This window comes from Vombatus ursinus, unplaced genomic scaffold (assembly GCF_900497805.2).
Source record: "Vombatus ursinus unplaced genomic scaffold, bare-nosed wombat genome assembly UNPS02014792.1, whole genome shotgun sequence".
NCBI classification, from domain to species: Eukaryota; Metazoa; Chordata; class Mammalia; order Diprotodontia; family Vombatidae; genus Vombatus; species Vombatus ursinus.
In genome coordinates this window covers 3,597,965-3,603,975 of record NW_020954570.1, presented here as the reverse complement: position 1 = coordinate 3,603,975, position 6,011 = coordinate 3,597,965, and positions in this window count along the sequence as shown.

Here is a 6,011-nt window from a genome sequence, read left to right as displayed (position 1 = left end):
ATGTGAAATATCTCATCGGAAAAACAACTGACCTGGAAAATAGATCCAGAAGAGAGAATTTAAACATTATTGGACTATCTGAAAGCCATGATCAAAAAAAGAGCCTAGACATCATCTTTCAAGAAATTATCAAGGAAAACTGCCCTGATATTCTAGAACCAGAGGGGAAAATAGAAATTGAAAGAATCCACTAATCTCCTCCTGAAAGAGATCCCTAAAGGAAAACTCCTAGGAATATTGTAGCCAAATTCCAGAGTTCCCAGGTCAAGGAGAAAATATTGCAAGCAGCCAGAAAGAAACAATTCAAGTATTGTGGAAACACAATCAGGATAACACAAGATTTAGCAGCTTCTACATTAAGGGATCGCAGGGCATGGAATATAATATTCCAGAGAACAAAGGAGATAGGATTACAACCAAGAATCACCTACCAAGCAAAACTGAGTATAATCCTTCAGGGGAAAAAATGTTCATTCAGTGACATAGAGGACTTTCAAGCATTCTTGATGAAAAGACCAGAGCTGAATAGAAAATTTGACTTTCCAATACAAGACTCAAGTGGAACATGAAGAGGTAAACAGGAAAGAGAAATCATAATCGACTTATTAAGGTTGAACTGTTTATATTCCTGCATGGAAAGATGATATTTGTGACTCATGAGACCTTTGTCAGTATTAGGGTAGTTGGAGGGAAACAGAGTCAAAAGAAAGAATAGAATAAGTGGGGGGGGGCAGGATAGGATTAAGGGAAATAGAGTTAATTTTTCATAGCATGTCTACTATGGAAACATTTTACATAACTACACATGTATAACTTATATTAAGTTGCTTGCCTTTTCAATGAGGGTGGGTGGGGAGGGAGGAAGGGAGAAAATTTGGAACCCGAAGTTTTGAAACACATGTTTAAAAAAAAATGTTTTCACATGCAACTGGGAAATAACAAATACAGGAAATGGGGTATAGAAATCTATCCTGCCCTACAGGAAAATAGAAGGGGACACAGATATGTTACTGATGCCTAAACCAGGAAGAGCCAAAATAGATATAGAAAGTTATAGACCAATTTCTTTAATGAATATTGATGCAACATTTTAAAATAAAATTTCACTTAGATTGTCAGATTTTGTGACATACGATTGGTCAAAATAGTCCCTAATTACTTTTTAAAAATTTTCTCTTCATTGGTGGTGAATTCACCTTTTTCAATTTTGACACTAGTAATTTGGTTTTCCTTTTTCTTTTCTTTAAACAAATTAAGCAAAGGCTTATCTATTTTATTAGTTTCCTCATAAAACTAGCTTTAGTTTTCTTTATTAGATCAATAGGTTTTTTTTTTTACTTTCAATTCTATTGATCTCTCCTTTGATTTTCAAAATTTCTAATCTGTTTTTTTTTTTTTTTTGAGAAGAGGCGGTCTTTAGTTTGTTCCTTTTTTTAGCTTTTTCAGTTGCATTTCCAGTTCATTGATCTTCTCTTTATCTATTTTATTCATGTAAGCATTTAGAGATATAAAATTTCCCCTAAGAACTGCTTTGACTCTATCCCATAAGTTTTAGTATGTTGCCTCATTATTGACATTCTCTTTGATGAAATGAATGATTGTTTGTATGATTTGTTGTTTGACCCACTCATTGTATAGTATCAGATTGTTTAGTTTCTATTTAATTTTAGTCTATCTTTTGATGGCTTTTTTACACCTAATTTTTATGCATCATGATCTGAAAAAAATGCCGTTAATATTTCTGCCTTTCTGCATTTCATTGTAAGGTTTTTATGCTCAATACATGTTCAGTTTTTCTCTAGGTGCCAAACACTACTGAGAAAAAGATATATTATTTTCTATTCCCATTCAATTTTCTCCAGAGGTCTACCATATCAAACTTTTTCAATATTCTATTCACATCCTTAACTTCTTTCTTTTTTTATTTTGTGGTTACATTTATCTAATTCTTAAAGGGGGAGATTGAGGTCCTCCACTAATACAGTTTTGCTGTCTATTTCTTCCTGTAACTCACTCAACTTCTCTAAGAATTTGGATGCTCTACCACTTGGTGAATATATGTTTAGTATTGATATTACTTCATTCTTTATGATAATTTTTAGCAATATGTAGTTTCCTTCATTATCTTTTTCAATTAGGTCTATTTTTGTTTTCACTTTGTGTGAGATCAGGATTGTTACCCCTGCTTTTAAGCATTGCTGATGAAAAAAAAAAACCAACAACCCAGAAGTGAAAGGAAAATTAAACATTCAAACACAAAGACTCAAGAGAAGCATAAACAGTTAAACTTGAATGAATAAACATAAGGAACTCAATGAGATTTAGCTGTTTGCATTCTTATATGGAAAGGTTATATTTCTAACTTCTAAGAACTTTATAGTCATTAGGGCAATTAAGGAGTGTATATAGACAAAGGACATGGGAGTGAATCAATTATGTTGGAATGACTTCCAAAATATTAAGACATAATAAAGAGGAATTCAGTGGGAGAAGGAAAATGAGAAAGGTAGAATGGGAATTTTTTTTCACATTTAAGACTCACACAGGGAAGTGTTTTTAAAATGGAAGGTGAAATGAAGGAGGTGGCAGGCAGTGTTTGAACCTAATTCCTTAGAATTGGTACAAAGTGGATAGACTGACTATCTGTCTATCTATTTATCTGTCTATCTATCTATCCATCTATCTGTCAGTTGTGTATAGAAATATAACTTACCCAATAAGTAAATAGGAAGGGAAAGGGACCAAATAAAGTGGGAGAATGATAAAAGGGAGGACAGATTAAGGGAGGAAATAGAAGCAAAATAGACGTTTGAGGACGGACAGGACTAAAAGAGAGACTAAACAGAAGAAAAGAAGGTTAAGAGAAATACACAATTCATATTCATAAAATTGAAGCAGTTGTGCATATATATATATATATACATATATTAGTACATATATGTGTATGTGTAAATGCATGCATATATAAATGTGTGCATGTGTATATATGCACATATATTCATGTGTGTATGTGTCTGTGTGTGTCTGTGTGTGTGTCTGTGTGTATTCTTCTAATACAGAACGGTTGGTAAACAGAATGCTAGGTATCTTTTCCTATCTTCTATGTCTAAAATTCTATGATTACTTTTTTGGGTACAATTCACAAAGCCTGGCTATCCAGGAGAAACATAATACTTTAAGTACAGGTCTTAAATACATTTGGGGTAAGCTTTTTATTTTACAGATACTGTCATCATCCATCCAACTTCACAGCAGTATTAGGTGGGTTAGCCAGTGTTACACACAAGATATCCTTTGACTTGAATTATTTAAGTGAAGATGATATGACTTTATATGTGGGTTTATTTTGTATCCTGCAACTTTGCTAAAGTTGTTAATTATTTCAACTAGTTTTTTAGTTGATTCTCTAGGATTCTCATCATATCATTTGCAAAGACTGATAATTTTGTTTCCTCCTTGCCTAATCTATTTCCTTCAATTTATTTTTCTTCTCATTGCTATAGCTAGCATTTCTAGTAAAAATATTCAATAATAGTGGTGACAATGGGCATCCTTGCTTTACTCCTGATCTTATGGGTAAGGATTTTAGCTCATCCACATTAAAAAGAATACTTGCTGATAGTTTTGTGTAAATATGATTTATAAGTTTCAGGAAAGCTTCATTTATACTTATCCTTTCTAGTGTTTTTCATATAAATGCCTGCTATGTTTTGTCAAAAGCTTTTTCTGCATCTATTGAAATAATCATAAGATTTTTATTAATTTTATTATTGATATGACCAATGATGTTGATAGTTTCCGTAACACTGAATCAGCTCTGTATTCCTGGTATAAATCTCTACTGGCAATAATGTATTATCCTTGTCATACATTGCTGCAATCTTGTTGCTAGTATTTTACTCAAAATCATTGCATCAATATTCATTAGGGAAATTGTTCTTTAGTTTTATTTCTCTTTTTTTCACCCTTCTTGGGTTTGGTATCAGCACCATATTTGTGTCAGATTCCTTCTTTGATTTTTTTTCCCAAATAGTTTATCTAGTATTAGGATTAATTATTCTTTCAATGTTTTGCAGAATTTATTTATGAATTCATCTGGCTGGCCCTAGGGATTTGTTCTTAGGGAGTTCATTGATGGTTTGTTCAATTTCTTTTTTTTCTAAAATGGGTTTAAGTATTCTATTTCCTCTTCTATCAACATGAGCAATTTATATATTTTTTTGTAAATATTTACCTATTTCACTTAGATTGTCAGATTTATTGGCATATAATTTGGCAAAATAGCTCTTAATAATTATTTTAATTTCCTCCTCATTGGTGGTGAATTCATCTCTCTCATTTTTGATCCTGGTAATCAATTTTTGGTTTTTTTTTTTACTTTTCCTTTTTAAAGTTAAATTTGCCAATCATTTATCTAAGTTCCCTCCCCCATAAAATGAAGTACTAAATTTATTTATTAGTTCAATAGTTTTCTTATTTTCCACTTTATTAATCTCTTCTCAGGTTTTCTGGATTTCCAATTTGGTGTTTAATTGGGGGGTTGTAAATTTGTTTTATTAATGTAAATTTTTAGAGATATAAATTTTCCCGTAAGTACTGTTTTGGCTGCATTCCACAAATTTTTGTATGTTGTCTCATTTTTCTCATTTTCTTTGATGAAATTACTCTTAGTTTCTATGATTTGTTCTTAGACCCAATCATTCTTTAGGATGAGATTATTTAGTGTTCAATTAATTTTAATCTAACGATGCCCTTTATTAAATGCATTTTTTATACATCATAATCTGAAGAGGATGCATTTAATATTTCTGCTTTTCTGCATTTTTTGTGATGTTTTTATGACCTAATAAATAGTCATTTTTTTTGTAGGTGCCATGTACTTATTGAGGAAAAGATTTTTTTTTCTATTGCCATTCATTTTTTTTCCAGAGGCTATCATATGTATCTTTTCTCAAATTCTATTCACCTCCTTAACTTGTTTCTTGTTTATTTTGTGGTTAGATTTATCTAGTTTTGAGAGAGTAATTTGAGGTCCCACACTAGTATAATTTTATTGTCTATTTCCTTCTGTAACTCATTTAACTTCTTAACAATTTGAATGCTATACTATTTGGTGCATATATGTTTAGTATTGCTATTAATTCATTGTCTATAGTACCTTTAGGAAGACATAGTTTCCTTTTTTTAATTTAGCTCTGGTCTTTTAATTAAAAATGCTTAAAAATCCTCTATTTCATTAAATATCCATTTTCCCTCTGAGGAGTTATACTCAGTTTGTCTGGGCATATCATTCTTGGCTGTAATCCTAATTAATTTACCTTCTGGAATATCATATCCCAAACCCTCTGGTTCTTTAATGTAGAAGATGTTGAATTCTGTGTATTCTTGACTCTAACTCCATGATGTTTGCCTTGTTTCTTTATTGCTGCATGCAGTACTTTTTCCTTGACCTGGGAACACTGGAGTTTGGCTATCATATTTCTAGAGTTTTCATTTTGGGATCTTTTTCAGGTGGTGACCGGTAGATTCTTTCCATTTCTATTTTACCCTTTGGTCCTAGGATACCATAGTTTTCATTGATAATTTCTTGAAGGATGATGTCCAGGCCTTTTTTGTTCAATAATAGCTTTAAGGGGAGTAAAGATGGCAGAGTAAAAAACAGTGACTCACATGACCTCTCCCCTTAACTCTTCCAAATACCTTGAAACAATTACTGTAAACAAATTTTAGAGTGGCAGAACACACAAAATATGGAGTGAAACAGTTTTCCAGCCCAAGACATCTTAGAAGATTGGCTTGTAACAACTGTTGCACCAGGGTGAGAGAGGAGCATAGAAAAGTGTAGGTTGGGGGCAGCTAGGTGGTACAGTGGACAGAGCACCGGCCCTGAAGTCAGGAGGACCTGAGTTCAAATCCGGCCTCAGACCAAACACTTGACACATACTAGCTGTGTGACCTTGGGCAAGTCACTTAACCCTGATTGCCTCACTAAAAAATAAAAAAAAAGAAAA